We start from the raw sequence: 14,891 nt of genomic DNA on the forward strand, positions 1-14,891 counted from the left end.
GGAGTAAATACTAAGAATTTTTTCATGTTTTTCGAACAAGAAAATAACTTTCTGCACCTCTTATTGAGTGCTAAGATTATTTACCTGTTAATATATCCCTCTGAAGAAAATGCTGCCAGTATTAGAATCTTCATCAATGATAGAACAAATAGGGCAGCATGGGCTCCCTGCATGTAGCCTGCTTCTCCCTCTGCCTGTCTCTCTCTCTCTCTCTCTCTCTCTCTCTTTCTCTCTCTCTCTGTCTCTTATGAAATAAATAAAATCTTAAAAAAAAAAAAAAAGATAGAACAAATAATCATCGTCCATTGGGGTCATCTCTGCATCTCCTGTTAATTGAACCATGACTGACTTCTTGCTTCTTTGTGTGTCTTTAATTTTTGGCTCACATACCACACATTGCACAAAGCCTGAACAGTAAAGCCTGAAGTAAATAACATTCACCTCCAAAAAGAGCATATCCCTTCCTTTAGGGCCAGTGGAGGAGGCCAAGGCTGTGCCAGTCTGTGGTTGGGCTGGGGCTTGAAACTTCCGTGTGATTCAGTGTACTAATCCTGTGAGGGCGTGTGATTCAGTGTGTACTAATCCTGTGAGGACAAGCTCAGGTCTTTGCCTTCCAGAGGGCTTGAGCTCTGACCACTGGCAAGATTCAGCAGATTTACAGCCGCATGGCTTTCTAAACTGTAAGAGATCTCTCTCTCTCCTTTATGGCCCAGATGCCAAGTAGGAAGGGCCCCCAGGGAGTTCTCTTTGTTCTCAATTCTGCCCCTGGCTTTCTGTGCCTTGGCAGATCTTTTTTCCCTCTGCTGCCTGACCCAAGCCTACTGAGGAAGGCTGCCTTACACTCTATGAAAGCTGAGAATTCCTTGCAGAGTTTTCTTTTAGCTGTCCCAGTCACCCCTAGCTTCCTGAAGCTGAAATCCCAGAACACCTTAGATGAATTTCTCTTCAGTCTCTAATTCTACCCTGTACGTTCAGTATACCACCTCCCGCTCTTGGTGAAGACCCATGGGGGAGGGTTGACAGATAGGCAGAGGCTTGCTTTGGAGGGGGGCCTATCAGCATTCTATGCTGTCATTCAGCCTACATGGGAGCTATTATAAGCTAGGCTGCTTTCTCCTTATCTCCATCTATAGCCAACTCTCTGTCTTCCTTCTGACATGCTCCAAATAAGAACAGCCACTGGCCATTGGTTTCTCCTTCCCTATGAAGGGTTCATTCACTTCTGGAATTTAGTTCAGTTAGGTCTCCTTGCATCCCCAGCTCTCTGATGGGTTTCTAAAAACCATGTTTTCATAGTTTATCAGGCTTGTTTTGGTTGTTGGGGTGAGAGTAACAGCGTTTAACCACTTTCTACGTCCTAACCTCCTTCTCTCCCCTTCTATCCATTCATTCATCCATGCCTGTGTAGATATGTATACACACAAATATACGTGTATGTGTGTGTGTGTGTGCGTGTGTATAAATGTAGGGATATTTTTAAATGCTTTTCATTGATGAATAACACTATATCTTGTGTATCATTTCCTTCCCTCTACATCCCCACATTATCAGAAGGTACATTCTTATTGTATTAATTACATGTAGAAGGAAATGGCTTCATCTTAAGGAAACAAAAGGTTCTTTTCACTAAAAGCCTTTTTTTTTTTTTTTTTTTTTTTTTACTTAATTCAGTGTGTCTAGGATATTTTACAAATAGCAGTTTATTAGCTCATATTGTCTTTTAGGCTTCATCAAATCTAGAAATGAGAATAATCAATCAGTTAAATTTGATTAGTTCACAAATAATGTAATCTTTATCGACCACAAGAAGATGAACAATCAGATGATGAGAACATGTAGTTACATTAATATATTGAAACTTTGATGACAATATGAGCTAATGATAGTTCTGTGATACTTACCGCCTGCCTAGAAAATAGAGTGGTGGCATATTAAACATGATGTTATCAGTATTTCATATCAGTTGAGTTTATCTAAACTTGGTAAAGTGATATAAAATGAATGCAAACATGAAGTTTAATTTATATACAAATTTTAAGAGCAAAATTTGGAAATTACAGGAGAGCAAAATTCCTAAATGATAGATTTTGAGTATGTTATAGTTTCTCAGTAGAGTGGTATTGACCACAGAACACAGTGATGTATAAGAGGACTTCTCATTGGTTAGCTTTTTTTTTGCATAACCATTCCAAGTTTCCATAGCTAAAGATTATGTATTTTTGTGCATCTAAGGGTGGGTGGAGTTGACCATGTTAGCTGGGTGTGTCTGGATAGCTGTGCTTGAAACAATAGAGGGCAATTGGCCTATGCACATCCGCTTCTCTTCTCCAGCACCAGGATGTTATCTTTCTGCTGAAGGGAACAGATGGAGTTAGGGGAGTTGCCCAGGTGCCACGTGACACACATGCTTAAGCAAAAGGAACAGGAGCATGCATGGAGTCTGAAACGGGGAAAGGCATTCCCACACAAGGTGACAAGTCCAGCACAGACTTTGAGGACCTCTTTTATTTCTTGATAAGTGATCCAGGCTCAAGGCTCATACTCCAACTCACGGGGGCTGAAAGACTACACACGTGAGTCTGCCTCTTCCAACAGGCATTTTCACAAAGAGTGTCCTTTAATCCAATGGGTCTGTTCAGAGAACTTCCCTTGTGTTTAGTTTAAGCAAAAACTAAAAAAGCCGTTAGTAATTGGGGGCAATGCAAGTGAAGTTAGAAAAATATCCATCCTATTGTATGTTTTAATTACAGGCTCCTCTGCTTTCTTCCTACAAGTTAGTTTCACACCTCTCCTGGAATGCTGTATGTGGCAGAATTAGGATTGACCCATTTTTACCATCATCAGGCATAGTCTGTCACTTAGATGCATTGAGTGCTCCATTTTCATGTCATGTCTGGAAAATAGAAACAGATGTTTTCAGACTTGTCCCACTAGCAAGGGATTTCATCTGTCTGTGTCTAGACTTATTGCCATCACCACACTGTGTCTATGATGTTCTTAACTTGGATCTTTTATGGGGATACATATGGGCTCCTCTGGCATATATGTGACTGTTGGTTTAGAAAGGTAAAGTCCAACTATGAAAGCAGCCTATAGATTGCTATTGTGAAATGTACCCAGCTCTCCAAGTATTAACTCCTTTTTTGAATCTCTTGAATAGATAGATGGGTTACATAACACCTGTAAGTTTCATGTAAACACCCAGCAAGTTTCTGGCTAAAAGATTTGTGCAGCAAATCTCCATTTCCTTCTCTCCTATGTAGAACTTCTGTTAGAACTGTGACACCTGCTTGCCCTGCATCCACCCATTCTGTTGTCTTGATTTAAAAGAGAGAGAGAAATAAGAAACTAGGTTCTTATAATGCATAAAGTGAGTATATTATTTCAGATATGCAACATTTCATAATTCTTAAAAGCCTTCCATTTTCCCCCTCCCTTCTGTGCTGCATTTTTAGTTTGGATAATCAGTACATTTACCACCCCCTCCAAGCTCTGGTAGCTCTTAAAATGCTTACAAAATAGATCTTTTGATTCATCCTATAACCACAGGAAAAGAACACAGGATTTTTCCATCAGAAATCCCAGATGTCTTACAGCTTTGTCAGTAGCCAAGACCTTGGGCAAGGGATTTCACTTTTTAGGAGCCCCAGTTTTTTTTATATGTAAAAGGAGAAAATGCCTACTTAATATGAGGATTAAGTTTGATGATAAAAAAGAAAGTGTTTTTTTAAGCTGTACAAATGTTAGTTCTTGTTAAAAGAAGGTCACAAGTACTGTCCTTTTTGTATAAACTTAAAGTTTATCAGCCCCTTGGGTAAGGGAGAAAGATGAAGAAAAATAGAACCAATCTCAATTGATAAGCCCAAGAACATTGATTTGGCATCCCTTACTACACTTGGAGCCCATACCAGGTACATCAGATTTGTGGCTGAGAGTAGGAAAAATAGAATATAAAATTCAGCAGTGCTCACTATGGTGTTAATTTGTCAGAAACCTGCATTGTTTTTGTTTTTGTTTTTTTCTCAAGGTATCCAGGATGCACTTCAGTATTTCTCATAATTAAAGTTGTAGCATCATCAATGATAGTTCTTAAAGCATAAATTACTCAGTAGATGTTTTTTAGAATTTGGAATATTGAGTCAGATTTTAATTAATAGTATATAATGCCTAGCACATGGTAGTCACTCAATAAAATTTATTGTATGAATGAGTGAATGACTGCCCATTTAAAAATATTTCCAGCAGCTCTTCTCACATAACACCATTTTAATTATGCTGGATACAAAGTACATTAAGAAACATTCATTTTTCCAATGACTTTCATTTAGAAATTGGTGATGTGACCCCTGGATTAGGACCATGTATCCCTTAGGAAGGGAGCTAATATTTCTTCAGCACATGTGTGTGACAGGTGATCCTATCGGCATTCATCTCAACCACTCTGGATAAGAGATCTTTTAGTTCCTTTTTGTAGATAAAGAAACTGATATTCTAAGAGTATTTCTCCCAAGGCTTCTCAGCAGGTTAAGAAGTGGGATCCCAATCAGTTATGTTAAGCCCTGACAGTCCATATGCTTTTAATTGCATTATTGTGTCTCCTAGGCAGTGGTTAAGATGGTGGCCAGACACCTGGCATTTCAGTACACTTTAGGTATCTTAAAATGCCAAAAGCCATGGCCTTGTTTAGTAGTTCACCCTTTCTCTTTAGAATGTTCTCAGTTTTGGAATCCTGTCTTTACCACAAATCACCTTTGTGCCCTTCCTCTCAAGCAGCACTACTTGGCAGAGGGCCTGGGGAGCCCCTGACTCCTATGAGACCAGACAGTAACATCAGGAGCTTCCTCTTCCTCTCTGAGGCAGGCCACTCTTCATCGGAAGTGCTGCCTGACTGTTTCTCTGCTTTTGAGAGATTAGAGGAAGACTTTCTTCTTCAAAGGTCAAACTTCCAATCATCAGGGTTGCTAACCCCTTTTCTTGTAGGTCCACATTGTCCTATAGAGGCAACGTCCAGGGCTCTGTCTTCAGTGTAGTATCAAAGAGTCTTTATAAAGTGTCGAGATTAAGCACGTAAATTATAATTTACTGTGCTGTGTTAATTATTTTAACATTGATTTAGATTTTCTGGGTCTTCTCTTTCCTTTTCTTCTGTTTCCATTCAGCAGGCTTTGGCCCTTTGAATTGACTCTTTCTAACGCTTATTTCTTTGATTCCAATATGCAGCCTACTTTTAGTAACATTTAATTTTTTAAGCTTCTTGGAATTAATAGATTTCTTCCTTTTCATCTTATAATTTAAATTCAGATTTCTCTGTTGTTCACCATCAAGTTCACATCACCCAGCTTACCTGTCTCCAAGGATGACACCCTTTCATGGCTGAGTTTCTAGTTAGTGTACTAAATTTTAGTTTGAAGTGGTGGTATTTTCCATAAATTATTCACCTAAGCACCATCCCAGGTTGTGCCCATTAAACTGTCTTCCAGGAGCACCCCAAATGGGCCTTCCTTTTTGGAAGGACACAGCTCTCTACTCCACTCTCTGGAAACGTAACCTCTAATATGGTTCTTCACATTCTGTCTAACATCTAATATCCCTCCTATTCTTATGTCTCCATTTCTGACTGAATCCCCCTTCCCCCCCACCTCTCACATCTTCCTGGATTCTCCCTGAGTCCCACTGTTTCATAAACTGACAGGCTCTGGAAACACGATACATTTCCAGTTTCCTACATCAGTGTGCCCAAATATCCTTGCAGGTGCCACAGCCCCTCCTTGTCCATCTTGATGATTTACTTCCAGATCTTATCATCAGGTCATTGTTTCCACTCCTAAAAAATTAACACAAGCATCAGTGTCTTTACCATTATCACAACTTTGTTTCTCTGACTCCAGCCTAGTTAGACTGCTGAAAATCTTGACTGGCATTTGGAAGCTGAAACACTTCTTCTTCACCCTGTACCTCTACCTTAAGTTTTATCTACACCCTGTTCCTGGTCATCACAAGGGAACTCATGCAGTTGGAGAGTGCAGCCATAAGTAGCATATGATACAAAAGAGCAAAGAAAGAAAATTCAGCTCTGGTAGTTCTATGTTAAATTACAGAGTTGAAACTGGATTTTCTGGTGTTTTGTGCCTCAATTTTCTCAGCTGCAAATGAGGATATTAAAGGTACTAAATGATCTCCAAAGCTCCGTGGCTTGTGGCAACACGCATTCATTTCTCACTCATGGCACATACAGGCTATAAGTACAGTGCAGCTCTACTCTACCTGTCTGTTTCATTCCAGGATGCAGGTTGACATGCCATCATCAGGATCAGTATTGTAATGGAGACTCTGGGTGCATCTTAGACTTGTGCTAGATGGGTCACATCTGCTCAGTTCCATTGACAAAGGCTATTACATAGCTGTCCCTAGAGTCATTGGGGTAGGGATGTATTCTCCTTGAGGGAAAGGGGTAAGGGTTGTATGTCCATAAAAATGCAGACCACCATTCTGCCTCACAGCCTTATTGTGAAGTACACATACGTGTGAGAGCTTAGAAGGGTACCTGACATATAATAAGGACTCTGGGTCCAGGATCTCATGTGTCATTTTTATTAAATCTTATGCCAGGTTTCTATGCTAAGCCTCTTACATGTATCTTATAGTTTACTTCTCAAAATTGATATTTCCATTTTACATATGAATGTGAGGTTTACAGAAGATAGGTAAATTGTATGCAAGGGACAGAATGGGCATTTAAACCAGGCCAATCAGACTTCAGAGTCTTTTCTCCTAACCTTCTAATATTCCAGTAAACATGTGTTGGGAAGGTTCTTCCTGACTTTATGAGCCCATTTCACTACTGCTGCTGCAGTCTCCACCACCCCCATACCCTGATATGACCTTGAAGGACTTGCGTATCCAAAGACACATAGCTACCAAAGTTTTAAGACTGGTTCTAATGACCTTCAGATTTGAGTTCGTGTCATTGGTTCCTTTATTCAAACACTATCGAGGTCAATTCCTCAGAAGACTAGGTATGATTGATACCTGGATTCTCTCAATCACGTATTTGGAGAGCTAAAATTGTATATGACTCCGACCTTGCTTTCTGTGGGATCAAAATTGTCTGATTCCTTTCCTGGGTCTCCCTTGCCTTTTCCCAAGGCAGAAGCCAGACCCCACAGGGAGTCCATGTAGACATTATTGAGAAAGTTACCTATTTGTCTCTCTTCCTATATCTCATTAGTGGGCAAAATGTCAAATAAAGTACATGGGCATTTACAATTCTGTGAGGCTAGACCTCTCTGTCTACCTTCAAGACTTAGGGTTTGGAGCATTTTCTTAAAAGAACTTGTTCACTCTTCTCAGCCAGGCCAGGGAAGCCCTTCCACCTTATGCTTGGTTCACTTATTGAAGTATTTCTTCCATGAGATGAGCTTCACAAGAGTAGAGACCCTGTTTCATGACTCTTCTGCATTTTCCCCACAATGCCTACAAGCTGGGGCGCATCATTACAGGCTACCAGAGAGAACATGGAGAGATGAATTAGGTACAGCCCCTCTTTGAGCAGCACATAGTCTAGGAACAGTCTCTTAGCTCTAAAAGGGAGGTATTTAATGTCTGCATAACTGAATTGAGGATTCAGATTTAAGGAGAGGTGGTACAATGAAGTGGTAAGAGTGTGCTCTAAAGCCCAGATTGACTTGTATATGTCCTAGCTCACTATTTACTGTCTGAAAACTTTGGGTATCAATTTTCTCATCCATAGGATAGGGATAGTAATAATACCTATTTTACAGGGTTATTGGGAGTATTAAATGTTAGTGCAAGTGTTGGCCACATAGTAAGAATTCAGGAAATCTTAGCTATTATGAATAACAAAATAACACATATGAAAGTACCTAGAATTGCCTAGAACAATGATATCTCAAAGTAACCATCCACAATGAGAATAAGGAATTTATGCCATGATGTAAATCAACTTCCTTCTTCCTTCTTTGAAAAACTCTTGTTAGGGGAAAATTGTATGCTTGGTGAAAAGGAAGGTGATTTGCATTCTGGCTCTGGCTGTTTGTCTTCTCTGTACATAGTACCAAAAGGTCCACAGACCACATCTCTTATTTCCCTGACCTACAATGTGGTAGGCAGTCAGTAATTTGAATTATTTACCTTAGGCTGAAAAAACTAAGATGTCTTATTAAGACAAATAAATACAGTGAATTTTGTAGATTTGAAGTTCTCATATTCATTTAGAGTATCTTCAAAACTACAAATAGGATACACAGCCATCTTTATGATAGAAGTTGTGATTACTTTTCTAGTAGTGAGAGGATAAAGATAAGCTTGTGGAATCATCATGTAAAGTGTAGAATGGGTTTTTTAGTTAATAGGAAGACATAGAGGAGACACCCCCATTTTCCTTTGTCATCATGATTAGCATTTAGTTAGAGTCAAATGTAAAAAGACAAAGCAGTTTTTACAAGTGAGATTTATTTATATAAATAAGTTTAGAAACTGTGCCTATTTACAAAAAAACAAGTATGGTGTTGTTGCCTAGAAAGAAATTAATATTATGTCAACACTTTTTTGCCTCCTTTATACCAAAGCCAAAGCAACTTAAATTCATAATTGTATTAGTCTAGATTCTCCAGAGAATCAAAACCTATATTTACTTTTATACTTAATATATTATACATCATATATATGTTATATATATGAAGAGATTTATCATAAGGAATTGGCCCATAAGGGTAAGGAGCCTGAGAAGTTCTACAATCTGCAGTTCTCAAGCTGGAGATCCAGGAGAGCCCATGGTATAGTTTCAGTCGAGTCCAAAGATCTGAGAACCAGGACATAGAATAAGCTCCAGTCCTGGTCTAAGGTCAAGTCTTAAGTTCAAATGCAGAAGAAGACAAGTGTCCCAGCTCAAAGTCAGGTAGAGAGAATGAATTTTCCTCTCCTCTGCTTTTTCTTCAACCCAGGCCTCCAAAAAATTGCAAGGAGGCAACCCATACTGCGGACAATCTGTTTTAGTCCACCAGTTCAAATGTTCATCCCATCCAGAAACACCCTCACAGATATACCCAGAATAATGTTTAACCAGATATCTTGGCATCCTGTGGCTCAATCAAGTGGACACATAAAATTAACCATAATTGTAATATTAGACACAGTGCCCCATAAAGGTGGACTTTTTGATTCCGGTATACTTTCTTATGATTTTTTTTTCCTACTCAAATTAAGTTACTTAGCATAGTTTTGGATTTTAATTCCTTAATTTTGAATAAAACTTGTTCTCTTTTTAATTTCTACAAATAGCATATTTTTATGAGGTATTATTTACATCCATATCTGCTGCACTATAAGTGAAAATTTTAAAAGACACGCCAGTGGTGGTTCTGGCAAGTTTTCAGGAGAATCCTGTTTCTGAGCTAAAAAATAGATTTGGTAGATTATAGAGGAAACCTTTTGAGTGATGGAGCACAGAAAGGTGGGCTGCTTTGTACAACCGTATCTCCTAATATCCTTCTGAAAATAGCATCATAAGGATGTACAGTGAAGGTGGTAACCCTCTGTCATTCCAGAAAAGAAAGGGAAATAGGTAGTGCAGTCTGAAGGTTCTCAGAGCATGGAGGAAAAACGATTCAAAAACAGAAAAGTACTGTTTGAAAATGCAAAAGAAAATGGCTATCCTAGGAATGAATTAGATTATTTTTCACGGATAGCCTTCCTGTAACCCTAACGAATAGTACCATAGCTCCACCTACTGCATAAAGAGGCAAAGAGGCAAAACACTCCATCAAAAAGAACCTTCTTCCCCCACCTTAGGATTTTCTTTCTTTCTTTCTTTCTTTTTTTTTAATCTTTTCGTTCTTTACCCAAGCAAAGTCATTGAAACTGTTATTTTTTTCTTTCCAATCATCCTTTCTCTCCTCTTCCTACTAATTTCATATTTGAAAGATTTATGGGTATCATTTCAAAAGCTGACATTTCAAAGAAAACATAATAGGAAACTATAATTTGATGATTTGGTTGAGGTGTCTGGAAGTGCATATACATAAAGTACAATTTAGATATATATTGCAGTTGAGTAAAATATGTGTGAGGAAGATTGGAGGAGGGGAAAGGCAGGATTGTTATCTGATGAGGAGAATAGCAGGGGTTTTAAAGACCTGAATTCTCTGATAGTAATTTGCTTGGTGCCTTGGGCAAGTTACTTAACTTTTCTTTGTGTGCTGCAGTTTCTCCATTTAAAAAAAAAAATGAGGATAATGGCATATGCCTTTTCTCTGCCTCATAGAGTTCTTATCAGAATGATAGAAGATCAAGTAATACCCTACTTCTCCAGCCATCATGCTTCCAGCCTCAGCCATCTGTAGTGAATCTCAGAAGCAGGCAGAAAAAGGGCCTCTGAGCCGGGAGGAGAGCATGGCATGCTTTGAGAAAAGGCAAATTCCATTGACTTGGAACTGTGCGTAAAGTAAGCTCAGAGATTCAAAACCTGCGTGTGTGTGTGTGTGTGTGTGTGTGTGTGTGTGTGTGTGTGTGTGTGCGCGCGTGTGCATTTCTCAGCTGTAATTCTTCCCTCTCTGTAGCTACCTAGGAAAACAGATTGTAAAAATGAAAAGGTAGGAAAGGATGGTGGAGGCAAGTGCACATGTCTTCTTAGAAATTCCCCGGGAAGGTACCTGCGTGAGAGATCCCAAAAGCCCAGCAGCATTTTAAGGAGAATCGAGAATAAACAATTTACTGTATACCAGTTAATCACACTGAATATATTGGGTCTCTGTTTCAGAGCTTATAGGCCTTAGCAAAAGTTTTCAGAATCACTCTAGAATGTGTTTTTGCAGAGAAGTTTATGCCACATTTTAGGAAAAGTTTCATTAAAAGGAAAAAAGTCTTTTAAAGTATATGTATAATTTAAGTTAATAATCATTACATACCAATATATCATTTTTTCCTCCATAAGGTAGATATATTCAATACCTTGGTACTCTCTAGACATATTTAAATTTTATTTATTTGAGAGAGCGTGCACAAGCAGGGGGAGCAGTGATGAGGGGTGGGGTGAACAGGCTCCTCACAGAGCAGGGAGCCCAATGTAGGGCTCCATCCCAGGACCCTGGGATCATGTCCTGAATCAAAGGCAGACACTTAACCAACTGAGCTACCCAGGCACCCCCTTTCCTTACATCTTCTGATCTGATTTGAACCACTTTCCAAATTATTTAAAATCCAAAAAAAAAAAAGAAATTAGATTCATGAAAACTGATTTTGAGGGCAAAGGGTTATGTGTCTTACAAAATAAAAGTGTAAATTAAATATTTTTCATTGTATTTAGCATTTTATAAAGGTTTTCTTTTTTGAGAGTAGGAATGAAAGCTTTAAGTTCTGGATGAATGTTTATGTAGGCATTTTCTTATATACCTTAAATTACTAAGCATTGTATTTTCATCAGTAAGGGCCACAAATTATTCATATATTTCATATTGAAATGCTTTTATATAACATCTTCATTGAAATACATACTAAATTTATAAATGCAAACTTGAATGAATCCCAGAAATCTTCCTATGTCTGTTGTCTGATGGAGACAGGCAAAAAGTGATAGCCAATATTCTTTCCCATCTAAGATGGGATAATCTGAGAATTCAAATGAGGTCAGCATAGATCAGGGTTCTCAAACTATTTAAAGTACTATTTTGTTGTTTTTGTTGTTTAATTTCCTGCTTGTCTAAGACCAACATACTGTTTGACTAATTATATATAGTACTGGTACATAGTTAGGGCCGAATGCCATTCATATGCCTTTGACAACTCCTAATCTGGTCTGTACCCTGTTCAATGAGATGAGTCCAGTGATCACACACTTGGATGTCATAACTGTCAGATTGTATACAAGTTTCTGAATACTCACCCTCAGTTTTGGTACTTGACTGGGCATGGGGTGGTAACAGTATGCTTGCAGGCAAGCATCTTGGAATAGCACTGGATAGATTAGTGATGAACAGCACATGTCCAGAGCTGGACTGCCTAGGTTTGGATTCTGGATTTGCCATTTGTCAAGCATGAGATCTTAAGCATGTCCTTTAACCTCTTGTCTGCCTCAGGTTCCTTATTGGTGAAATAGGGATAGCAATCCTAACCCATTTTGTACAGTTGCAACAAGCATTATATGACCTCCCTTAAAACTTGGTAACTTTAAGTTCCCTTACTACCTGTTTAATAGCAGTGATGTTACTAAGTCACCCACGCAGAATTTTGGACCTGCTTGAAATTTCTATATTTTAAAATAAATTTTATTTAAATTCAATTTAATTAACATATAATGTATTATTAGTTTTACGGTTAGAATTTAGTGATGCATCAGTTGCATGTATCACCCAGTGCTCATTGTATCAAGTGCCCTCCTCAGTGCCCATCACCCAATTAGCCAATGCCCCCATCCACTTCTCCTCCAGCAACCCTGTTTGTTTCCTATACTTGAAAGTCTCTTATGGTTTGTCTCCCTCTCTGTTTTCATTTTATTTTGTTTTTCCTTCTCTTCCCCTATGTTCATCTTTTTGCTCATTAAATTTCACATATGAGTGAAATCATATAGTATTGTCATTCTCTGTCTTATTTCACTTAGCACAATTTCCTCCCATCTATGTCATTGCAGATGGCAAGATTTCATTCTTTTGATGGCTGAATAATATTCCATTGTATATCTTTATACCGCATTTTCTTTATCCATTCATTTGTCGGTGGACATCTGGGCTCTTTCCATAGTTTGGCTGTTGTGGACATTGCTGCTATAAACATTGGGGTGAATATGCCCCTTCAAATCACTGTGTATCCTTTGGATAAATACCTAATACTGCAATTGCTGGCTTTTTTTTTTTTTTAACTTTTTGAGGGACCTCCATATTGCTTTCCAGAGCAGCTGCACCAATTTGCATTCCCACCAGCAGTGTAAGAGGGTTCTGCTTTCTCTGCATCCTTGCCAACATCTGCTGTTTCCTGGGTTGTTCATTTCAGCCATTCTGACGAGTGTGAGGTGATATCTCATTGTGGTTTTGATTTGTATTTCCCTGATAATGAGTGATGTTGAGCATAGTTTTATGTGTCTATTAACCATCTGGATGTCTTCTTTGGAAAAATGTCTGTTCATATCTTCTGCCCTTTCTTAATGGGATTGTTTTTCAGTGTTGAGCTTGATAAGTCCTTTTTTTAAAGATATTATTTATTTAGTCATGAGAGACACAGAGAGAGAGAGAGAGGCAGAGACATAGAGGGAGAAGCAGGCTCCCTATGGGGAGCCCGATGCAGAACTCGATACCAGGACCCAGGATCACAACCTAAACCAAAGACAGACACTCAACCACGGAGCCATTCAAGTGCCCGAGCTTGGCAATTTCTTTACAGATTTTGGAAACTAATCCTTTATCTGATATGTCATTTGCAAATATCATCTCCCATTCCATAGGTTGCCTTTAAGTTTTGCCAACTGTTTTCTTTCTTGTGCAAGAGCTTTTTATCCAGTGAAGTCCCAGTAGTTCATTTTTGCTTTTATTTCCCTTGCCTCCAGAGACATGTCTAGCAAGAAGTTGCTGTGGCCTAGGTCAAAGAGGTTACTGCCTGTGTTCTCTTTAGGATTTTGATGGATTTCTGTCTCACATTTAGATCTTCTTTCATCCATTTTTGAGTTTTTTTGTTGTTGTTGTTTATTTTGTATGGTGTAAGAAAGTGGTGCAGTTTCATTCTTCTGCATGTGGCTGGCCAGTTTTTCCAACACCATTTGTTGAAGAAACTGTCTTTTTTCCATTGAATATTCTTTCCGGCCTTGTTGAAGATTAGTTGACCATAGGGTTGAGGGTCTATTTCTGGGTTCTCTGTTCTGTTCCATTGATCTGTGTATCTGTTTTTGTGCCAGTACCATGCTGTCTTGATGATCACAGCTTTGTAATACAGTTTGAAATCCGGAATTGTGATGTCACCAGTATTGGTTGTCTGCTTCAGTATTCCTTTGGCTATTCAGGATCTTTTCTGGCTCCATTCAAATTTTAGGATTGTTTGTTCCAGCTCTGTGAAAAATGCTGCGGGTTATTTTGATAGGGATTACATTGAATGTATAGATTACTTCAGGTAGCATAGACATTTTGATAATATTTATTCTTCCAGTCCATTAGCATAGAATGTTTTTCCATCTCTTTGTGTCTTCTTCAATTTCTTTCATAAGTTTTCTATGGTGAAATTCCTGTATTTTGCCAACTTGTCTAGAATAATTGTGTTGAAACCTAATTTACTTCTAAGGCATATATTTTAAGCAAACAGATCATGAAAGTAAGTAATCTAAGTCAAGGATATTATTCTGGGGTGGTGTGACTTATTCATTTAATATGAATGGATGATTTAAACATTTAAGAATATTCAATATTCAGTGGATAATTACTGAACATGCCTTTTCATATTCAGCCTCTAGAGAACATCATAAGGTTCCTAAGGAAGTAAGCAGTTTGTTAGTGAGCCTCTAGAGATCACAGTTCAAGAAGTCTGGCTAGAGATGGATATATCTGTTTTCTTAGTCACAAAGATGTCATTGTCACTTCCTTTTTTTTTTTTTTTAACATTTTATTTATTTATTCACGAGAGACACAGAGAATGAGAGGCAGAGACAGAGGCAAAGGGAAAAGCAGGCTCCATGCAGGGAACCTGATGTGGGACTCAATCCCGGGACCACAGGATCATGCCCTGAGCCAAAGGCAGATGCTCAACCGCTGAGCCTTAGCATGCTTGGAATAGCAGATTCTAGTCCTTTTGAGTTATCCATTAGTAATATGCTGCTGCCAATGGTGAGTTCTCGGCTTTCATAAGTAACGATTTTTTCTGGGAGAACTGGTGAGTATTTGCTTCTTAGGGAAATGACT

The 14,891-nt window shown here is 38.5% G+C and overlaps 1 protein-coding gene across 29 annotated transcripts in view; it reads left to right on the forward strand.

Moving 5' to 3' along the window:
- Nucleotides 1–14,891, forward strand: part of CFAP20DC (CFAP20 domain containing) — a 239,958-nt gene that overhangs the window by 36,137 nt on the left and 188,930 nt on the right. For 4 of the 29 annotated variants that reach the window (XM_072720561.1, XM_072720571.1, XM_072720564.1 and 1 more), the window contains one exon: nt 10,283–10,462. The exons of the other annotated variants lie outside the window; for them this stretch is intronic. The gene's annotated coding sequence lies outside the window, so the exon portion shown is untranslated. The remainder of the gene's footprint in view (nt 1–10,282; nt 10,463–14,891) is intronic. 29 annotated transcript variants of the gene reach the window in all.

This window comes from Vulpes vulpes, chromosome 9 (genome assembly GCF_048418805.1).
Source record: "Vulpes vulpes isolate BD-2025 chromosome 9, VulVul3, whole genome shotgun sequence".
Taxonomy (NCBI): domain Eukaryota; kingdom Metazoa; phylum Chordata; class Mammalia; order Carnivora; family Canidae; genus Vulpes; species Vulpes vulpes.